General features: G+C 43.0%; 2 protein-coding genes across 7 annotated transcripts in view; one reads left to right on the plus strand and one right to left on the minus strand.

The window, feature by feature from the left end:
* The window catches only part of N4bp2l2 (NEDD4 binding protein 2 like 2), a 165,107-nt gene extending 163,905 nt beyond the window's left edge, over nt 1-1,202 (minus strand). For both annotated transcript variants that reach the window (XM_013075843.3, XM_004854762.4), the window contains exon 1: nt 990-1,202. The gene's annotated coding sequence lies outside the window, so the exon portion shown is untranslated. The remainder of the gene's footprint in view (nt 1-989) is intronic.
* Nucleotides 1,203-1,302: 100 nt separating this feature from the next.
* The window catches only part of Pds5b (PDS5 cohesin associated factor B), a 283,823-nt gene continuing 261,642 nt past the window's right edge, over nt 1,303-23,483 (plus strand). For 4 of the 5 annotated variants that reach the window (XM_087199485.1, XM_021266499.2, XM_087199487.1 and 1 more), the window contains exons 1-2: nt 1,304-1,456; nt 8,097-8,265. The gene's annotated coding sequence lies outside the window, so the exon portion shown is untranslated. Of the gene's footprint in view, nt 1,457-8,096; nt 8,266-23,483 lie in introns of all 5 variants that reach the window. The other variant, XM_087199489.1, reaches the window with a different exon arrangement.

Consider the following 23,483-nt stretch of genomic DNA (forward strand, 5'->3'; position numbering starts at 1 on the left):
AATTGTATATAGAAAGAGAATAAAACTGACAAGCAAATTGATTTTTATAGCCAAACTGGTTATCATAAACATTTTCCTGTCTAAAACCACTATTATGTCCTTTGGAGAATATGGTTTTAATTTCCAAATTCAAACAACCACATATTTCTTTGGCATCCAAATGTTAGATTACTGAAATACAGTCTTTGTGGGCCCTTTTCCTTGTGAGAAGTGCAAAAGCAGTTCCCACAAGGATATAATGTGGCAATCTGAAAGAAAAAGAAGTAACTTTGAGTTGCACTGATGACACAAATATGTTATGCTTACAGAAGAGATCTGGCAATTTCCCAAATCAAAACATTTGGCTTTTCCAGCTGACTGGTCTATATCATAAAATAAACTTTGCTTCTCTTCAAATGTGTTAGGAATACTCAAGAGTATAATTTAAAAAGCTTGTTCTGCTGAAAACTATTTCATTCTGTCTGCTCCCTGGTATTCTTCTCCAATACGAAGAAAAAAGAAAGGACAAAAAGATGAACTAGTGATTGATGCGAGTTGGCCAAGAAAGGATAAAGGAAGCTACAACTTTGGAGAACACCATACTCTGGGAAATAGTCTCCCACCTCGGCTACTTTTCAGCTTTCATTTCCTCAGGCAAAATGTTAAAAAAATAAAAATAAAATTTAAAAAATCCCAAGGAAGAGCAAGAGAACTGCATTAACCCAGTGTGGCCTAAACACAACCTAGACCCCTCGCCTAGCCTCCTGACCTCCAAACTGAGCTGCTTGGATAAAAATGCGTCGCCCACTTTCTTTGTCCCAACGGAGACATATTCAGCTCCTATCTAGGAACTCTGAGGTCTCTGAGACTCAGAGGTTAGTTCACTTCTAGCTTCTACAATGAATCTAAGGGTTCGAAGCTAGCTGGCGAGAACCTGAGCCGCCAACGGCCAAAAGGAAGAAACAAAACGTCACCAACCCACCCTCACCTAAAATGGGCCGTCAACTCACCTTCTTCTACAGGCTCTGCATGGACCTTTACCTCACCCCCAAAAAGAAATTCTCCTACAAGACACGAAACTCCGTCAAAATGAAAAAACACTCATACACCATCACAAGGCAGAGAGGGAGAAACCAAAATCCCAGGCGTCAGACTCAGAGGCAAGAGCTGCACCTCCGTACGCAAGATGGCGACCACCTCAGGGTTACCACGGCCGAAATTACGAATTCCCGCCAGGCACTGTGGGAATTGAAGTCCACCGTTCATGCTGGCCCTGTAAACCTCTCAACACGGAGACTCGGTCTCCCAGAATCCATTGCATGCAACACTCGTAGAATGGAACGAGTTCCTAGAACTGGAGCTGGGAAGTTATTTAGAACCCCAACTTTGTTTAAAAAGAAAAAAAAAAGGCAGCGACCTCATCTGGCGTTCACCCCTGAAGGAAAAGAGAAAATGAGTTCCTAGCTCTCTTAAAAAGGTACAGAAACTTCTCGCAGTGTATGAATTTTCCGGCTTTTGAAAAGAACCAGCTAACTTTTCAAAGAGGATTCAACATTTCCTATTGCAAGAGTTGGGTAGCCACCATTTCGAAAAAACCACCAGGCGTAATTTTAGGCTCATAACCTTCTATCGAACGACGGATGTCCTGCAGAGCGGACTCCATAACTATTAGAAATACTTATGGGAAAAATCATTTAGTGTCTTAACTTTTTTGTTCTATTTGGAGAAATAAAAACCAATTACTTTGGGGAAGTTTGTGCTAGGAATAAGTGCTATGTGTTTGTTCAGTAAATAAATACAAACGAATTACTGGCAATCCTAAATTGAGGGCGCCCTTTTCTCTTCCTGCCATCTCCCACTCCCACTAGACTGGCTCCCTCCCCTCCCCATTCTTTTGGATCCCTACAAGGTAAACTACGAATCTCTACCTATGTGAATAATTTTCTTGGGGCACTAACATAATCTTCTAATTTGTAAATGTAATAGTTTAAAGTCATAGTCCCTAGTATTTACACTTACTTCACTAATACCGTTGTGATCACGAGAGCTCATTAGAGCAATTGAGCACCAAAGTTCCTCAAATATAAATTCCCACTGCGACTTTTGTCTATTTGATCATAATTCAAGTTATGCATCCCTCCTTGAAACAACTATGGAAATGAGGTTGTGGCCTTTTCAGGTATTACATCCAGAGTCACAGAATGTCCATTTTAATAAGGTATTAACCCTCCCCCCTTGAACTGGAGATAGAACCCAGGACTTTTGCACAGAGATTTTTTTTCCTCTAGAGACAAGTGGCTTCCTGATGTCTAGGACATAAATAGCTTCCCTCACTTCTCAGCCTAGAAGAAGGAACGGAATATGCAGATGCTGACATCTGGAAGCCTGGAGGCCAATTTCCTTTCCACAAGAAAGAGGACAATAAGCTAAAGATGGCTAAAAGTGATAAGAAAATGTGGATGTATGGCTGGTGTCTAGATGTTCCCCCAAAGCCTCATTCAGATTCATAGGTGGAGCTTTTCAGAAGTGGCTGGATATGTGGGTATGTGATGCTGAGATTAAGGGTGTGTGCTTACTAAATTAGTCCACTGAGATTGGTTTGGCATAGTTCTGGGTGTGGGTAATGGGAAGCTCCACCCTAGATACGAGTGCAGGTACCCTGGATGGAATACAAGGGATAGAAAGAGAGTTGTAGCTATTCCTTACACTGCTGCTTTGCTACTTTGCTGCTTTGCTACTTTACTGCTTTGCTGCTTTGCTGCCTTCCACCCGCCACGAGCTGTTTCTCCTCTGTGATGCCCCTCTGCAATGTCACCCTTGCTTGGAGCCAACCAACTATGAAATGAAACTGCTACAAACTGTAAGCTACAATAAACCCTTCCTCCTTTAACTTTGGGTGTCAGTATTTTGTCTCAGCAATGAGAAAAGTAACTGACAGTGTAGATCTGCATTATCTCTCTTCACTCTCCCTCTCTGCCCTCTGTTCTTTACTATAAAAGACCCTTGCCCACCTATAAATGGTGAGGTGGTGATTTGAGGCAAATAAGCCCCTCCATCTCTTCAGAGAGAGCTTTGAATAAATCCTTTTTACCCAAATGTATGGCCTCCTTTGATTTGGTCAGAGTTGAGTGGATGAACCTAAGTGGCTGTTAACAGTTTTGTTTCAGGATCCTTTTATGGTTTTGATCTAAAATGCCCCCCCAAAAGTCTCACATGTTCAGAGGTGGGGCTTTTGGAAAGGAAGGGACTCATGGGGGCACTACACTGATCAGTGAGTTAATCCATCAGTGAGCTCATAGCTAAATGTTCTGTTAGGAGGTGAGGCCTGGCTAGAAGAGATAGGTCTCGGGTATGACCTGAAAGAATATATTCTTGTCCCCAGCTTTTCCCTTTCTCTCTCTCTGCTTTGCGGCTGCTATGGGTTGAGTAACTCTCCTCACCTGGCCCTTCCATCATGCTTTTTCTTCCTTGGAGCAAGCCGACCATGAACAGAACCCCCTGAAACCATGAGCTAAATAAACCTCTCGTCCTTTAAATTGTGGGTGTCAGGTATTTTGTCCCAGTGTTGTTAAGGTGACTAATACAGAGAGCCTCACCAGAGTATTCCCTTACCTTTAGTTAGGTTGCTTTTGGCTTCTATAGTTTCTTAGACTTTACTTATTGAGACAAGGGAGTGGCAAGACTCAACAATCCAAGCAGGTTTATTAGCAAACCTTAGAAGGACCTCTTTGACCTGGCAAGCAGAAGCAAGAAGGTGCTCTGTTACAGACTCAGAGGGGTTTCAGGGTTGGGAAGGGGTGAAAGTGGCTTCTGACAAGAGACTTCCAGGAGACTTAGCAGGGGATTTTTGATTCCCTTTTTTTGCTAATCTGGCTATTTCACCTGGGAAACCAAATGTTAAATAAATAGACTTAGATCTCCTGAAATGGTGAGCTTTAGTCAAGATACCAGTACTTTTATCCTGTCTTGATCATTGCAGTCTCCAAAGGGGTGTAGGGAAACAGGCCGCCATCTCTGGTCTGGCTGCTTCTTGCTAATCAAGGTGGTGAGGGGTTTCTTGGAGCCAGAGTGACTGGAGCAAAAATGCCATCTTGAGATGTTTTTTGGTAGTTGCCCTGGAGATGGCCACCATGCATTCCTGAAAAAGAATCTTTGTAATAAATTGATTATACAAGGCAGAAATAAGGTGAGGACTACAATAATGAGAGGAGTCACAGGGGCCAGGGATTTAGCTCAGTGGCACAGTGCCTGCCTTGCAAGCCCAAGGTCCTGAGTTCGATCTCCGGTACTAAAATAATAAATAAATAAATAATGAGAGGATTCAGAAGAGAAGTAGCCATAGAGAGAGAGAGAGGGACAGGATGTTTTGTGAGCTGATATCTAAGAGTCTTAAGATTCGGTCTTTTAACCTCTTAGCTCCATTTCTATGTCCAATTTACTAGTGAAGAAGCAAGGGTGCAGATGCCTCTATGTGAGGCCATGAGGAGATCTAGACCTCGGCAAATTTGAAGGACTACAGAGGCTAGGGAATCTCCCTGCTCTTGGAGGTGTCCTAGCTGGTCAGAGACTTCTTTTAGCCACTCTGCTAGCTCCTTTGAGAGACAGGTTAATTCAGACAGGGAGATTCCCAGACCCCCTAGTCTAGTAGCACTTCTGATCAGGACTTCCAGGGTACCTAACAGAGGGGCCAACTGGGTTATACATTGAGCCCTGACATGGGTCATGGGTGAGACAGAAATGGTAGATCAGATGTGGCCATATTGAAGGTGGGAGAAGGGAGACTCAGTGTATAGGTTTCCATTTAGCTTGTGGGGAAACAGACATATGCCTGGTGCCATATATCCAAAAGATGCCAGAAACTAGAGAAAGGTATCTGGAGAAGTCAAACTGAAAAAGGAGATGGGGAGGTGGGTTGGGAAGAAGGTGTTGGATAGCCTCAAGCTTATATGAAAGGAGCTAAAGTTTGTGTCTGTCAAGGGAGAGGTGAAACTAGTTGTAGAACCTTCCTCTCTGAGAGAGGCAAATTTTTGATTTAAAAAGACCTTGGGTATGTCAAAATGTTTGCATTCCTGAGTCCCAGCATGGACTAAAGGAGAGTCTTTAAGGGAATTTTTTCCTCTGTCTTGGTAGTATTTGGATGTGGTAGAGTTTATACTGCCTTGAAAGGAAGTAAATCCAGGTACTTGTATTTGGATTTCTACGTGATTAACATTGCATTGGTCAGAATGTTGGAGGAGTTGGATTGTAACTTGATAGGAGGAAGGAGAGAGGGTACTAGGGAAGCAGAGTTGTTTTGTTGTCTGGTGACACAGAGGGACTTTGTGGGCCAGGGTTAGTACTGATTGTGATGGGTCTGTGATGAACCTTTGTGGGAGCCAGAGGATTTTGAAGATCTGATGGATTCCTCTTAGGTCTCTTGGGACCCTAATATCAGAATCTTCAGCCAGGGTGGTGCCCCTTATGTTAGCTTTTACAGAGGCAAATAGTCCAGCTGGGGTTGAGACCCAGGATCCAAGGTGGGCAGGGAAAACCAAATCAGCTATTTAGGTCAGGTAGAGGCCAATCTGGTGAGGGCATTGAATGGAGCCATTATATTTTGAGTGATTTTGGCAATCTGAGTGAGAGTACAAGAGAAAAAACTATTTGAGTGGGAGTAAAATCAGAAAAGGATCCCTAAAGCCAGAGATCACAGAAAATCTCTAGAAGATTGCTCTGGGAGAAGCAAAGGAGTAGTTTTGTGCCAGAATAATAGAAATGCTTTAAAAGAAGTTGCAGAGAAAAACACTTTTGGTGGGGGGGAGCAGGTGTTCATGACCAAGTTAAAGTGATATCTGTGTTATTCAAGATTAATCTCTTGCTAGCTATCAGTGTCAGTTAAGAGTCCTCAGGCCTTTACTTTTGGAAATGTGCAGAGTTGTTGGAGACCAGAGGAGAATTGAGGCCTGATTGGCCTCTCTGAGTACAAAGGAGAAAGGCTGAACTCAGTGGTGATTGCATATTGCAGGTTCTAGGGAAAACTTAAGACAGCTGAGGTTAAGTTGTTTACCAGAGTATTTACTAATGGATATTGGAAAGCAGATGAATCTTGTGTTACTTTGATTGTTTGCACTCATATTTGGGTGAATGAAGGCAAGATGAGCCAGACCCAGGGGGCTCCTCTGCCTACTAAGAGGCAAGAGCCCCCTGGCTGCCTGCATGTTAAACTGACTCCATGTCTCTTTGTCATTCACCCTCATTCACCCCTGGATTAGAGAGAACAAGGTAGCGAGTATAGGTCCTGGAACAAGGCTGGCCGGTTGGGTCAGCTACAGATGGCACCTCAACATAAGGCTTGGGACCCAGGCTCAGCTACGCAGAGCCTCTCAGATCATCTGTCAGTATCAGCCAACAGAACAGTTCACGGTCTTGCTTGACCAACCATGTGGCTTCTGATGGAAGCATGGAGATGTTTTTCTCTCTGGTAACCCTCCTTTTAGCATATTGTATTTGTTGACTCCTGTCCTCTGAAATCCAACAGCCTCCCTGTATAGGAGGTTAGGTGACTCAGCAAAGTTGTAGGATCCTATAGAAAATGTCCCCTCCTTGGTCCTTGTTGACCTTGGAGGGCCAGAGCCAAAATATCGTAGGTTTAATCCTATGGTCTTATCTAGAGATCAACCACCTTGAAATACACAGTATGATCGGGGAACTGTTATTTCCTTACCAATCATGGTTGTTTTACAGGTTGAATTCCTACAGAATGTTAACAAATAACAATTACAATGGACCCTCAAGTTATGATTGGCCTGACATATGAACAACTTTGATTAATTAGGTTAATGGACCTAATTCTGCCTCTTGTTATCTATAGTGTATACCCAAGAAAACATTCAGATCTCAGCTGTATTGACTTACAGTCAACTTGACTTAAACAAGCAGCACTCAGGAACTGATTGAGTTCATAAGTCAAGAGTCCGCTAAAGCTTTGTAAAGAAGAGATGAGGTCACAGGCTTTGTAGGGGATCACCTACAAAACCCAGGACACCTGAGGACCCTTAAGGACATGACCCCAACATCTAGCATATGCACACAACGGGACACAGTTACATAAGCATGACTTAGCAGAGAATATTGTGCATGCAATATGCAGTTATGTAAGGACATAATGATTTAAGGCTGTATAGCGGCCTATATAAGAGTTGAGGAATAAAGATGTTTGTTCTTGGTCTTGTGGCTGATGTCAGCTCTGCATGTTTTCTTTACCCAGGAACCTCACCTGCAAAAATATCCTTTTAGCCCCTCCCAACTCCACCAAGGAAAATATGACATTTTAGCATAACGATAATAACATCATTATATTAAATGACATGAAACTTATACCTAAATTTGTCATCCTTCAATAAAGTGCCATCCAAAAAAAATGTATCTGCCTGTAGATATACCTTATGTGACATTGTTTGGACTGCACAGTGTTTGGGAATCTCTAAGTGATGTTAACACATACTCAACATATACATAACAATGCTGGCTGTCTCATGCTAGATTGGCATTCACATTTATCACAAGTAGTGGAACATGAGTCAGGGAAAGTCAGATATTTGAGCCTAAAAGTTTATCACCATAAACAACTTTAGCCTGGAAGCTGCCATTATGATGACATGTTTTTCAGTTTTGTATCTCTGAAGACCTGTACACTTGGAAAATATGAATACATTTAATGTACCATGAAGTCAGCAATAATGAATGTCACAAACCAGGTTGGAACTGTCCAAGGAAGCAGCTCTGCCCCATTGTTTTTCATTGACCAGTCTTGGTGTCTCTGCTAGTTATACAGAAAAGCTCATGTCAAGTATCAATTTAAGAAATGAGAGCTAAAATCTTTGTCTAAAAGCAACAGTTAGACCTGAGAGGAGAGTTGGGACAAGAGAAGAGGGTTGTTACATTGTAAATTTGGCAGGCTCTTAACTCTCCAAGTCAGCTTTGAAAGTGTCTTATCTCTACTGAAGCAGCAGAAGAACAAATTAACCCTGTAATTGTAGTGTAAGAATTTACAAAGCACAAGAAATATTTTAAGCATATCAATTAAAAATACTCAAATTGGAAGCCAAAAGTAAATTTACCAATTTTTGTTTCCCTAGGCCTTTCAGTTTTTTATTTTCAGCTGGTAGAGGAAGGATTACAGGAGCAACATGGGCTGCTGCAAGAGAGTAACTGGCGGAAGGACCAGGGAGAAGGGGTAGAAGGTTGATCTACTTCAATGGATCCCTGAGCTGTATCTGGAGCTGTGGTGGTGCTGACTCAAGAGAGGTAGGAGGAGGAAGCCAATGTGGGGGAGGCTCATCTGATGGATCAGGGTTAGAATTTAAGGGGTTAAGTGTGGGTTAGGAAAGGAGGAAAAGTTTCTTCCAGTAAGAGTGTCTGGTGTGCAGAGTAAGTTTGGCAGAGCAAGCCTGGCGTCGCCTCCCACATAGATAGTTATCAAGGTATTTTTTAGAAGGCAACACAAAGGGGTATCTGCCATCCTACTCCAATCTCTCCGGAAATCCACAAAAAACCCAGTCCTGTAGGACCTCCTAGGGATCTGGGATTCTCTATGTGGCCCAACCATGTCAGAGAAGGTTTTTCTGGGAAATCAGGCAGGGGAAGAAATTTTGGAGCCTGTAATAATTATACTCTGCCAGAATCTGAGAAATTTAGAAGCCCATTATTTGTTCTAGTCATTCAAGGTCATTTATAGAAAAGGAGACATGAACCCTGATGGGGGCCCTGGATACTGGATGGGGAAGGGCACCAGTTTGACAGCAGATGTGAGGAGATCTTTGCTGGGTAAGCAGAATAAGCTATGGATGTTAGAGGTATATGAGTCTTTGGTTTTCTTTCTCCCAAATGCCCAGAGTACCTGCCAGGGCAGTGCTTGTCAGGGGCTGGAAGGGCCCCTGGTAGGGGATTTGATTGCCACCTATTGTTCTGTTTTCCCGTTTTAGGAAGAATGTTTTGGTGGTCAAAGGTAAACAAGAGGAGGCACTCTGAGTGGGTGGGAGATGGTGACAAGGGGTCCATGGGTATATGGTCATGCATGGGAATGGTGACCATTGCAGAATTCTGACTGTCTATTGAGCAGTGATGTATTTATAATCTTAGGGGGACTAGAAAAGTAGACAGGCTGAATAAATGGGGCATCCTGAGCAACCTGGTAGTTGGCATGGTTGCCTGAGGCCAGTAACAGTAGCATTTATATTGATGGGAGAGTAGATATCCTAGTGGTATACCAGAGGACAGATTATGTTGAATGCAAACAGGGGCTTGAAAGGTCAGAGTAGTATCAGTGGTTATGGGGCCATGTGTGTGCTTTGTTGGACTCTAGTGTTCAGAGGCGTTAGTGAAATAAGACTGGAGGAGTTGGGCCCTGTGTTCCTATTGAGTGTTTTTTGTCTTGTGAGTGATGGAGAAAGTGGTTACCGACTTTTTGTGGAGGAGTTGGAATGGGCCCTTTGTTTCCTACTGATTGGTGGTATATGAGGTTAGTAAGGACCCAGACCTGGGGAGAAACCAGAATGGCCATATAGGTGGCTATAGACATGGATACAGAGCCAGCAATTCTTGGCTAAGGAAGGATTGGACAGGTTTAGCAGGGAATGAGTTAATTGCATGGCGCAAGAGAGATAATTAGGGGCCACTGGGAGAAGCAATAGGGGCGCAACTGTGGGGCACAGCAAAAGGAACAGGAGGGCTAGCTGGACCAAAGAGAGCAGAGAGGAGGAAGGCAGGGTTAATAAGGGTGAAGACGAATGTGAGCTCAAAAAATGATTCCATTCCCAAGGCAAAAGACAATTGAGTTAGAGTCCCAGCAGAATTAAGAGTAAAAGCCACTGGAAAATGCATAGCAGAAACACGGGGTGTTTTAGGTACTCTGTATCAACCATGGACACCTCAGGAGCTCTCTGGAATTCAACATAGCCTGAGGGAGATGGGGGAGATTACTTGCAATTTCCATGATGAGGGGTCAGGTGGATTATTGGCAGGGCACAGCTTTAACTGAAAATGATGTATCTACTGGGAAGGGTCTTGTAAACAGACAGGTGCTATAGATGACCAGGAAGCATCTTGTCCACTTAGGCTGTAGGTACCAGGGATTTAAATCTTTAATTAAAACCGATTTGTTAACTAGGCCATCCTTGTGAGGCTGAGTGTTAAGAAAAGGCAGAAGAAGGTTAGCAGTGCTTCTTACCTCTTTTTGTGCTTGTTGTAAGATGGGGAGATAGTCTCCAATGAGGTTATACTCTTGGCTGGGGTGTGGCCAAAGCACAAATGGACTATATCCCATGAGTTCCTGGGGAGTGGCATGGATTCAAAGTGGAGCAGTCAGGAGAAGGAATACCTAGTCTTTATGATGCTGGGGTGTGAGCCTAATAGGTGGTCCTTGAGAAGGCTCTTAGCCTATTCTACCTTTCTGGATGATTTGAGGCCAATAGGGGGTGTGGAGTTCCCATTGAAAACCAAGTGAATTGGACACCTCCTAGGTTATTTGACCAATGAAAGTTGGACCGTTGTCTAATTGAATGAAGGAGGGAAGGTCAAACCAGGGAATAATATTGGCTAGGAGAGAGATGACAATGGCTGAGACCTTTTCTGAGTATATGGGAAAGGTCTCTACCTGCCCAGTGAAGGTATCAACCCAGATCAGGAGGTACCTTAGCTTTTGAACTTGAGGCATGTGAGTGAATTCAATTTGCCAGTCCTGAGTTGGAGAAAAACCTCACACTTGATGGGTAGGAAAAGGAGGAGACCGCAGGGTGCCCTGAGGCATGGTCACATGGCAAACAGAGCCTTGAGCAAGGACAGTTTTGAGGAGGGTCTTCCAGGAGAAAAAGCAGAGAAGAGGCTCAAGCAGTTGGGTTTGGGGTCTGTAGCCACCATGAAAATTGTCATAAAAGGATTAAAGAATGATGTGGGCCTGTAAGGTGGGGAGGAGGAACTTTCCCTGACTTAAGAGCCATCCATCCTTGGTGGGGCAATCCTAATATTGTTGGCCTTCAGAAAGGGAGTAGGCTGGGGTAAAGCTGGAAAGGGTAAAATATTGACCTTTAGGGGCATGGAAGGAGAAATTGGCTGCTTCCTTTGCAGTTTTATCTGCAAAGGCATTTACAGCCACTATGGAATCTGAAAGTCTCTGATGTCCCCTGCAGTGAAGCACAGCCACTCATGTTGGCAAAAAGGAGGCCTGGAGAAGGGCTTAAATGAATGGGACATTAATTATTGATGACCCTTGGGATGTGAGAAACCATCTTTCTTCCCAGATAGCAGCATGACTGTGTAATATATGAAATGCATATTTGGAATTGTTATAGATGTTAACCTGTAAGCCCTCAACTAGTGTGAGAGCATGAGTCAAGGCAACTATTTCAGCCTGTTGAGAGGTAATGGACAGAGAGAGAGCTTTATAATAGAATCATGAGAAACGATATCATATCCCACCTTGGCAGGGGAGTTGGGGATGGGCTTGTACAAGCGCCCATTGATAAACCAAGTATAAGTATGGTTAGGGTGAAGAAGGAAAGTGGCGAAGTGAGGAAAAGGGGAAGTTAGTTGCTAGGTGTATTAAAGACATGCAGTCATGTGGTTCAGCTTTTTATAAAGAAGTGATGGGTTGATAAGATAAGAGGCTGGATTAAAACTGCGCCCCAGGGTGATGGTAACTGTGGGAGTTTCCATGAAATGCATATAGAGTTGAAGAAGGTGGGAAGTGGAGAGAAAGTGTCAGAGGTGGGATGAAAACATGAGTCCCTGAAGGCTGTGGGAAGACTAAAGGGTAAGTGGAGCATATCTAGTGATTTTGAATGCTTCTAGGAGTAATAGGGCTGCTGTGGCAGCTGCTTGTAGGCATGGCAGCCAATTCAAGACAGTGGGATCAAGCTGTTCAGACAGGAATGAAATTGGATGTGAGCTGGGAACTTTGTGTCAGAGCCCCTGCAGCACATCCTCTGTGTTATACTGTATAGAGGCTGAAGGATTGGATGAGTGTCTTACTTACTTTTCTCTCATTGCTGAGACAAAATACTGGCACCCAAAGTTAAAGGGGGAAAGGTTATTTGGCTTACAATTTGTAGAAGTTTCAGCCCATAATTGACTGGCTCCAAGTCAGAGTGACAGAGGAGCAACAGTTCATTTTGGGAGAAGCAGCAGGAAGTGGGTCTTAACAGTGTCTTTCTGCCCCTTTGATCCAATCCAGACTACTGGGATAAACCAGTCATTCATTTAGTAATCACACATCCTTAATTCCAGCATCACGCATTCCAGATTAAGCCACTTCTGAAAAAGACTGCATGAGGCTTTGGGGGGATATCTAGACACAAGCCAAAATATTCTGCCCCTGGCTCCCAAAGACTCATCCAAGAGCTGCCAAAGTCCTAATAGTTTTGGCACCGCTGAAAAATTCAAGTCCGAAGTCTCCTCTGAGATTTAAGGCAAACTTAGCTGCAAGCCCCTGTACAAATGAAAAGAGAGTTATATGCTTCCAACATTTAATGGTACAAGATAGACATTTCCATTCCAAAAGTTACAAACAGATGGATACAGAGGAATGGGACCAAACCAAGTCCAAAATCTACCAGGGCAAACAATAAATCCCACAGTTTCATTTCCAGCTTTCGTGGGAATCTGTAGCAAGATTCTCTAAAAAGTTTAGGTGGCTCTGCCCCTATGGCACTGCAGATGGTTGTAGCTCCCAAGGCTTCTCTCTTGGGCCGGTTCTGCTGCCTCCTTGCACCTTTTCTCAGATGATCTATGTTCCTGGATTTTCCAGACTTCTGGGGTCTCCACTGCACTGTTGGCCTCACACTCACAGCTTTACACACTGCCCTCTAAGGGCCACACTGCCTAGCCTCCCAGACATTCTTCTGAACTGTGGGAGGAAGTCTTCCTGACTCCACAATTCTTGCATTCTGCATGCTTCTAAAACTAGCATCATGCAAATGACACCAAGATCTGTTGCCAGTGTAGCTGTAGCAAGGCTCCATTGTCTCTTGGCTGTAGGGGTCCAGTGCCTGTGAACCAAATACCGAGGAACAACTTCCCTAAGCCAACATTTTGGAACAAGTTCCATAGGCTGCTGCCATTCTGGAACATGGTGCTATGGGAATCTCTTCTCAAAGCAAAGTCCTTCACTTTTGAAATTTTGAGGCTGCAAAGGCTGGACTTCTGCTGCTTATGCTGCCCTAAGGCTATCTTTTCTATTCTGTGGTTCCTTTTCAGCCATCAAGATCTCCTCTGCTCTGTTTTTGCAGTCCAAGCTTTAGTGGAGCTTCCTTTCTGGCCAAACTCACAACTTTTTAAATCATTCTGCTGGGCTCTTTGCTCTTGATTCCCAATATAGGTATGCCTAAAAGCCCCCAACAGTAGCCATGCCAGCACCTCAACATTTGACTGCCTTGAAAATTCTTTTGCCAGATTAGTCCAGCACTCTTAATCTCAGTCTCAGGCAGAAACTCTAGATATGAACAAAATGCAGATGAACTTCCTGCCAATATAAAACACACATCATCTGGAATCCAACAGCCAATACAGTCCTTCCCAGAAGAAACTTCCTGAGCCTGGTCTTTACCAGCTTTCTGGTCTTCTGAGCTCTGACCAGAATTTCCCATACTGAACAGCCTAAGGCATTCCAGCTCTATTTCTTCAGCTGGCATCTCCAAACCTTTCCTAACTCTTCTCCTTCCTATAAACCAATTCCATAGACTCTTGAGCCACATGGCCAGGTAGTGTCTCAGCAACAGCCCATTCCTGGTACCAAATTTCTGTCTTAGTAACTTTTCTCTTGTTGCTGAGACAAAATACCCAACACCCAAAGTTAAAAAGGGGAAGGGTTTATTTGGCTTACAGTTCATAGAGGTTTCAGTGAGGTCTGAGAGGGTCAATGTGGGAGCTATCTTTAGGGCTTCTTTTAGGAACTAGAAGGATCAGTGAAAGAAGATCTTGTGATCTAAGGGCTCAGCAGGATCTTCCTTGGTGAATTTGTAGAGGGGTTTAGTGAGAAGGGCAAAGCTGAGTACCCAGAGGCAGAAATATCCTATTATGCCAAGAAAGGAGAGGAGCTGTTGTTTGGTGGTGGGAATAGGAATCTGGGAAATTAAGTGGACAAGTTCTCAAGGTAGGGCTCAGATATGTTTTTGGAAAATGGTGGCCAGATAAGTGACAGACAAGGAAGCAATTTAGGCCTTAGAGAGAGACATGATACCTATTGGAATCTAGATGTTGTAGCAATAAGAAAGAGGGTATCACCGGGGATTTAGCTCAGTGGTTTCGCTGCCTGCTCCGCAAGCACAAGGACCCGAGTTCAATCCCTGGTACAAAAAAAAAAAAAAAAAAGAAAGAGGGTATCTTTATGGGATGACTCATATAAGGAGCTGCAGAGAAGGTCATCTACATACTGTATGAGGAGAGGAAGAGGGATGAAATTAGAGTAAATCATGTCCAAAGGCCTGACTGAAGTAGTGGGAGCTGGCTATCCCAGAAGCCCTGAGGCAAGATGGTCCAGGTCAGCTGTTGGGACTGAGGGATGTCCAGATCTGTCCAGGTGAAGGCAAAGAGAGGCTGTGAGGTGGGGTGCAGGTGATAGTGAAAAAGACATCTTTAAGATCTAAGGCAGAGTAATGAATAGTGGATTGAAGGATGGAGGACAAAAGTTAGTAGGGGTTTGGCACCTTGGGGTGTATGGGAAGTACAATCTGACTAATTGCACAGACATCTTGTACCAGCCTATAAGAGCCATCTGCCTTCTGTACCAGAAGAATGGGGATGTTGTAAGGGGAATTGGCAGGGATTAAGAGACTGTGGCACATAGGTGAGAAATGATAAGTTGTAAGCCCTGTAAAGCCAGGTCAGGAATGAGATACTGTCACTGGGAAGGGTAGGGGTGGTTAGGCTTGAGAGGGGTGGTAAGTGGTTGTTGGGATAAGGCCAGTGATGGGGTAGAAGTGTCCTAGACTCTGGGGTTGAGATGGGTAGAAATAATGGGAGTCTCAAGGGGAGGCAGGGAAGTGGAGATTAGGACAGCTATAAGTGTTGGCTCTATCCCAGGGATGGTCTATGTATCAGACAACTTTTTTAAGATGTTTTATTCCAAAAGGGGAATGAGACAGGTAGGAATCACCAAGAACAAGTGTAAGAAAGGTATAGCCCAATTGACACCAAATTGAAGATGTCTTAAAAGGTCTGGAGACTTTGCCATTAGTACCCACAACAGTAGTTGGGCCCAGGAAGACTGGTTCTTAAAAAGGAGGAAGGGTGGAATGGCTGGCTCCTATACCAATTAAGAAAGGGAATAGGGGGAAAGAGCCTCCAAGGCCTCTGGGTAGCATCAGTCTTCAGTGGCCAGGCCAAGAAAGTCTGGAAAGGAGCTAGTTGGGGCCTTTGGGGTCATGGTGCTGAGAGCACTATGCTGTAGATCACTATGGCTGGGCCTAACTCACCTCCTCCAATGGATGAGGCAGGCCCCAGTGTGGAATGAGGAACCCATATCTTGTTCACTTCCTCCCTTGGAGGAGGCAGGGTCCCATGGAAGGAGAACAGGCAACAAGAAGGTGTGGTGGAGCAAGGCCCTGGCCGAGAAGTGGACATGTCTTCCTGCCTATTCACCATAAAACCATCAAGCATGATGTTCTGCAGACCTTAACCACTCTTCCTGTTCCACTCACAGGCACCCCCTTTCACCTCCCCCTGCACTTCCCTTATTGCTACAACTATAAATAAATGCACTGCAGTTACCAGGCAGTCCTTTTCTCCCATCAAGAGGAATGCTCTACCTGTCCTCAGGTTTTTGTATCTGTTTATCTTTTCTTTATCCCCCACCATTCTCCTCCTGTGGACACTTCAGCTATGTAGGCCGCAGTATCATGGCCCAGAAGTGGTAGGGGTGGCTGTTAGTGCTGGAAATCAGACTTCCAGTTAGGATCTCCACATGAAGAACACTGCTTGGGAAGAATCCTGGGGTACAGGCATTCCTTAGCCCAGTGATCATTCCAGTGGCATTTGAAGGACGGCCCTCAAGGGATGCCTCGAGTCAGAGGCACCTTTGATCCATTAGTAGATAACTTGGCAGCCAACTGTGGAGGTTTCTTACAGTGGAGGCCAGCATCTGTAGCTCAGAAATGAGCTGCTGTTGAGTACTTTTCTCTCTGTTACTAAAAACTTTAAGGGCCAAATTAATTAGCTCCTGCTCTGGAGTTTGAGGCCAGTCTCCTGTTTTTGTAGTTTTTTATAAATATCTGGAGCAGACTGAGTAATGAAGTTCATTTTTTTTTTTTGGTACCGGGGATTGAACTCAGATCTTTGCGCTTGCACAGCAGGCAGCAAAACCAATGAGCTAAATCCCCGGCCCTGAAGTACATTTTAAGAAGAGTTGGTCCTCTGGTTTTTCTCAGTGTAATGCTGTGAACTACATAAGGGCAGCATCCAGGCAGGCCATAAACTGGGCCAGGTTTTCATCTTTGGCCTGAGTGGTTTCTGTGAGCTTATCAAAATTAACTGCCTTGTGGGCCACCCTGTGAAGTCCCTCTCCAAGTAATCAACCATGTGATTTCAGGTGGCTATGTCCCCAGACCCTACCTGATCCAATTTGAGTCTTGCTTGGGGACAGCTATGGTGCTCACTGTAAGGGTGGCCTGAATGAGCTGGTGTTCATCCGCAGAAAACTTGGTGAGGGAGATTACTCATTCTCACTCATCTGAGGAGAGTGTGGGGGTAAGGGTAATATTTAAATCAGCCTAGGTGAAATTATATGACTGGGTTAGCTATTGTACCTCCTGGATATATTGGATGGGATATTAGGAAAAGAAGCCCAGATGCTGGTTAATTTGAGAGAGGTCTGTCAAAGAGAAAGGAACATGAGCTCTGCCCCTGCTGCCTCATGGAGTAGGAATTGAGTTGCAGGAAGCACGAGTTTGGAGTCAGGGCAAGGAGTTGGGGTGAAAGGCCAAACCATAATCCAAACCAGTTATGAAATGGAGTGGTGTCAGGTACAGTGTATAGAAAAGGGTTAGATTCATGGGGCAGTGTTGGATAGACAGGAGGTTTGGCAGGGACAGCTGCAGAAGGCTCAGCAGGGGATTGACCTGGAGCATCAGGAGGCTTGGGGAGGGACAGGAAAGTGGCTGTGATTGCAGCTGCTGCAGGAAGCATGGGAGGTTGCCAAGGGAAAGCAAGATCAGTTGGATTTGTTGTCAGAAGTCAGTGTTGGGTGGAGGGGGTTCAGATTAGAAAGACTTTGAGAGGAGTGGCAAGAGGTGCACAAAGTGGGAATGTTATGGAGTATAAAGAATGCCTGAACGTAAGCCACCTCAGACCATTTGGTCAGCTTCCAGTAGTAGTTGTCTAAGTTCTGCAGAACAGAGACATCAAAAGTGCTATTTTCTGGCCATTATGAGATATTCTCTGGTTTATACAGTGTTATAGAAGAATATCAGAAATTTGGGCTACAGCTCAGGGTAGAGGCAAAATGGTTTCAGATTAAGAGACAGTCTAGGAGAGAGGACAGACGTAGAAAAAGGAAGGTTCTCCAGGGAAAGCAGAAAGAGATAATTGAGAGCACCAACCAGGTCGACAGCAGATGTCTCTAGCTGTGACTCGGGGCCATAACAGAGTGTGGGTGAGTGGTCAAGGCAGACATCTCTGCAATTGACCAGGCACTAAGACAGTTCTTCTTAGGGGGTGTTTCAAGGATGAACTTCTCTATCCTGATGGGTGAGGGGAGGAAGTGGAGCTGAGGTAAGACAGTGGAACAGCAGCTGTGATCAGGCAGCAGCAAGGAGGGAAAATGTCTTAAAGTTAGAGTGTTAAGGGCACAGAGAGGAGAGAGAAGTCTTAATAGATCTGAAATAGTCAACATGACAGGAGCTTGGAAGCTTCCTGGAGCACAGGAGCAAGGTCCAGGGGCCAATGTCACTAGATGGGCTCAGTAGGACAAAAGGCTTGGGCCAGGGTGCATGATCCTTAAAGGAGGGTTAACCTATCCCTGTTTTTTGGCACCAAACATAACAAACAGCACACAAGAAACCACCCATACATAGGCTTTGTGTGAGCAAAAGGCTGGTTTATTCTGTCTGAGTGCAGACAGGCTGAGATCAACAAGGATGTCAGTGACTGGCCAGAGAAAAAGCAGTTTTATACAGTTTGGGGTTGGGGGTGCTGTCTGGAGGAATCTGGAGTGGAATGCTTGTAGTTGAAGTTCCTAGGAAGGTCAGTGCATGTGTGTAAATAATATCAGACTTCTCAATGCCAGGGAGATGGTACGTCCTGTCTTAATTTTTTTATGGCCATCTATTCTGTTTACTGAGAACAGCATGGCCCTTTAGTGGTTTCCTGATGCATGTTGATGATGGCATGTTTGCTGAAAGGATCTCACTCAGGTCAGGCATGGCAGTCATATGCCACACCTCAATTCAATTGTCCTTCCTGTCTGACACATATCAACCTACTGCCAAGATGACACCAAAAGGCATTATAAAGTAATTCATATATTTTCTTATTGTGTTTACAGTACTTGGCTCTAAAGTGGCAATGTTAGCAAATGCTAAACAGAGAAATAAGGGAAAAGTAAGGGAGGATAATCTTAACCAGTGGTAGCAGCAAGAAAGGTGATAAGGGCACAGGTGGATTCAGTGCAAAGTAAAACTGACTTTCTTAAATTGGTCCAGGTCTTGCTGTGTCTGAAAACTTCTAACAAGTACATTCTTTGGTGACAAGCTCCATGTCCTCCCATTCATCTTTAAATCCATCTTCATAGAAGAATTCAGATGTTACAATGAACATGGAATACCAAGGTTTTGGGGGGGGGTTATTACTTAAATCCTTTTATTAGTACATTTTAGGTATACAACACATTTACATTTCTCATTGGAAACTTGTAGCCTTACATGATGCATCTTGGTTCTTATTTTTTCCCCATTCCTAGCCCTCCCTTCACCCCCTCCACTCTTCCCTATTTACAAAGACGTTGTTGCCATTCTTTCCATTTCTCATGATTTTTCCTTTCCTTTCTTTCCTTTCCCCTGCCCCTCCCACTACCTCTACCCGTTTGGACCTTTTCTTGCTATTTTGCATTATCGATTATTCATTCTAATCATTGGTACATTTTAGGTAAACAATATAATGACACTGATCATTGGAAATTTGCACCTTTACATAATCTCTCTTGGTTCTTATTTTTCACCCTTGCCCAGCCCTCCCTTCAACCACTTCATCCCACCCTATTTACAAAGATTCTGTTTCCATTTTTCCATTTTCTCATATTAATTCTATACCCTTCTTTTCTATCCCCTACCCCTCCCACTTCCTCTTCCCCTTTGCCCCCTTTCTTCCTATTTCACATTATGTATTATACGTTTTAGTCCTTATTTACACTTTCAGTTTCTCACACTAGAGAAACTATTTGGTATTTATACATGTGTGTCCTATTTATATTACTTAAGAATATCACTTCAATGTGCATCCATTTAGCTATAAATGTCTCTAATTTCTCATTTTTTATGACTGAGTGGTACTCCATTTTTGGAAAAAAACCACATTTTCTTTATCCAGTCTCCAGTTGATGGGCATTTGGGCTGTTTCCAAGTTTTAGCTGTACAAATTGTGCTGCTATGAACATGGGTGCACATATATCACTGTGGTGTGATTCTTTTAATTCTTTGGGGAAGATTCTCAGCAGTGGAATAGCAGGGTCAAATGGGACTTCCAGTCCTAGTTCTTTGAGGTATCTCCATACTGATTTCCACAGTGCTTGCACCAGTCGACACTCCCAGCAGTGGAGCAGGGTTCCTCTTTCCCCACAGCCCCACCAGCATTTGTTATTGGTTGATTTCATGATAGCAGCCATTCTTTGTGGAGTGAAGTGGAATCTCAGCGTTGTTTTCATTTGCATCTCTCGAATGACCAGTGATGTTGAACATTTTTTCATGTATTTATTTGCTATTTCTACTTCTTTGTCTGAGAAATGTCTGTTCATTTCAGATGCCCATTTTCAGATTGGGTCTTTCAATTTGGGAGGTCTGATCTTTTTAAGTTCTTTATAGATTCAGGATCGTAGACCTTTGTCTGAGGAAGAGCAGGTGAAGATTTTTTCCCACATTGTGGTTTGTCTCTTCACACTGCTGGTGGTTTCTCTTGCTGTGGAGAAGCTTTTTAAGAAGAAGAGATCCCACTTGTTGATTGTTTGTGCTGGTTCACGGGAAACTGAAGTTTTGTTCATAAAATCTTTTCCTACACTGATGTCTTCAAGAGTTCTACCTAACCTCTGTTCCAACTGGTTCAGCATTTCTAATTTAATATTTAGGTCTTTAATCCATTTTGATTTTAGTTTAGTGCATGGTGAAAGATAGAGGTCTAGTTTTAATCTTTGGCAAGTTGAAGCCCAATTTTTCCAGCACCATTTATGAAAGAGGCTATCTTTCCTCCAGTGAGGGTGTTTGGCTCCTTTATTGAAGATGAGATGGCTGAGTGTGTCTGGTGTTGTTTCTGCATCTTCTAATCTGTTCCACTGGTCCTCAGGTCTGTTTCTTTGCCAGTACCGTGCTGTTTTTTTCACAGTAGCTTTGTAGTATAGTTGCAAGTTGGGGTCATTGTGATGACCCCTGCCATGTCTCTGTTACCTAGAATTCCTTTTGTTATTCTGGGTCTCTTCTTGTTCCAAATGAATTTTTGGATTGTTTTCTCAAGGTCCATGATGTATGCTGCTGGGATCTCAATTGGAATTGCATTGAATCTGTATAGCAGTTTTGGAAGTATGGCCATTTTCAGTATATTGATCCTTCCTCCCCAGGAGCAGGGGATATCTGTCCATTTTCTGATATCATCTTCAATCTCTCTTTTTGAGTGCCATAGTTTTCAGGGAAGAGATCCTTGATTTCTTTCATTAGGTTGATTCCTGGGTATTTCAGTTTTTGGATGCTATTGTGAAAGGAATTATTTGCCCTATTTCTCTCTCAGTGTGTCTGTTATTCGTGTAGAGGAAAGCTATTGATTTTTGTGTGTAGACCTTGTAACCAGCTACTTGACTGAATTTGGTTATTAAGTCTAGAAGACTTTTGGTGGAGTCTTTATAGAGTATCATGCTATCTGCAAATAATGACAATTTGACTTCTTCATTTCCTATCTTTATTCCTTTTCTTTCTTTCTCTTGTCTAATTGCTGTGGCTAATGTTTCCAAAACTATATTCAACAAGAGTGATGATAGTGGACATCCTTGTCTTGTTGCTGGTTTTAGTGTAAAGGATTTCAGATTTTTACCATTTAGTATGATATTGGCTGTTGGTTTTTCATAGACGGCTTCTATCAGTTTGAGGTAGAGACCATCTATTTCAATTTTTTGTAGGGTTTTTATCATAAATGCATATTGGATTTTGTCAAATGCTTTTTCTGTGTCTATGGAGATAATCATATGTTTTTTGTCCTTGGCTCTGTTAATATAGTATATTACATTGACTGATTTGCGTATGTTGAGCCATCCATGCATCCCTGGGATGAATCCCACTTGGTCAGGGTGTATGATCTTCTTGATGATCTTTTGCATTCTATTTGCCAGTATCTTATTAAGGATTTTTGCATCTATGTTCATTAGTGAGATTGGCCTATAGGTTTTCTTTTTCAGTTGGGTCTTTCTCTGCTTTGGGGATCAAGGTGATGCTTGCTTCCAGGAATGAATTTGGGAGTATTGCTTCCCTTTCAATTTCATTGAAGAGTTAAAACAGTAGTGGCAATAGTTCCTCTCTAAATGTCTGTAGAATTCAGCAGTGAAGCCTTCAGGGCCCAGGCTTTCCTTAGTTGATAAGTTTTTAATTATGTTTTCAATTTCATTGGTTGATATTGAGTTATTTAGAAGTTTTAGGTCTTCTTCATTCAACTTTGGTAATTCATATGTATCTAGGCATCTGTCCATTTCTTCTGTGTTGTCCATCTTATTGGCATATAGGTTCTGGAAGCAGGTATTGATGATCCTCTGGATTTCTGCTGGGTCTGTTTTAATTTCACCCTTTTCATCCCTAATTGCATGGATTTGGGCCTTTTCTTTCCTTTTTCTGATAAGCTTGGCTAAGGGTTTATCAATTTTGTTTATTCTTTTGAAGAACCAACTCTTGGCTTCATTGATTTTTTTGTATCATTCTCTTAGTCTCCATGGCATTGATATCTTCTCTGATCTTTATAATTTCCTCCCTTGTATGAGCTTTGCGTTTGTCCTGCTCTTCTTTTTCTAGAAGCTTGGGGTTCAGCATCAGGTTGTTTAATTGGGCTCGTTCTGTTTTCCTAATATGAGTATTCACTGCTATGAATTTCCCTTATAAGACTGCTTTCATTGTGTCCCATAGATTCTGATATGTTGTATTGTCATTGTCATTTAATTGAAGGAACTGTCTGATTTCTTCTTTAATTTCCTCTGTGACCCACTGGTTATTCAGAAGTGTGTTGTTCAATTTCCATGTGTTTATGAAATTTTTCCAGTTTCTTTTGCTATGGATCTCCAATTTCATTGCACTATTATCTGATAATATACAGGGGATAACTTCAATTCCTTTGCACTTACTTAAACATGTTGTATGAGCAAGTATGTGGCCTACTGTGGAGAATGACCCATGTGCATCTGAGAAGAATATGTATTCTGATTTTTGTGGGGTGGAAGACTCTGTAAACATCTGTTAAGTTCATTTGTACTTGAGTTCCATTGAGTTCTAGTGTTTCATTACTTACTTTTTGTCTAGTTGATCTATCTATTTGCGACAGTGGGGTATTGAGGTCCCCCACTACAGTTGTCTTAGTGCATATATGACTTTTCATGTCCATTATTATTTGTTTTATATAGTTGGGCACACTAGTGTTTGGTGCATAGATATTTATCATTGTCATCTCTTACTGTTGGATTGTTCCCTTTACAAGGCTGTAGTGTCCTTCTTTGTCTCTCTTCATCAGTGTTGGTTTGAAATCTACTTGATCTGCAAAGAGGATAGCTACTCCTGCTTATTTTTGGGTTCCCATCACATGGAGTATTGTTTTCCACTCTTTAACTTTCAGTCTATGAGTTTCCTTTTGAATTAAGTGTGTTTCTTGTATGCAGCATATTGTTGGATTTTGCTTCTTGACCCATTCTGCCAGTGTATTTCTTTTGATTGGTGAATTGAGACCATTAACATTGATGGTTATAACTGAAACGTATTGACTTGTCATTGCCATGACTTTTTCTTTTTGTTGGGTTCTCGTCCTTTACATTTAATTTCTTGTCATGCCAGATGGGTTCATTCTGCTTTGCTTCCTGGGGCTGTGATCCCCAATGTCTGTTCCTAGGATATTGTCTAACATTCTTTGGAGTGCTGGTTTAGTATTCACGAAGTTCCTAAGGTGCTCTTTGTCATGAAAGTATCTCATTTCTCCATCAATTTTGAAAGATAGTTTTGCAGGGTACATCAATCTGGGTTGGAGGGTGTTTTCTTTTAGGGCTTGGAATATGTCACTCCAAGCTCTTCTTGCCTAGATGGTTTGTGGTGAGA

The sequence above is a fragment of the Heterocephalus glaber genome, unplaced genomic scaffold (assembly GCF_053883595.1).
Source record: "Heterocephalus glaber isolate CG9 unplaced genomic scaffold, H.glaber_assembly_v1.0 deba00001720, whole genome shotgun sequence".
In the NCBI taxonomy this organism is placed as follows: Eukaryota; Metazoa; Chordata; class Mammalia; order Rodentia; family Bathyergidae; genus Heterocephalus; species Heterocephalus glaber.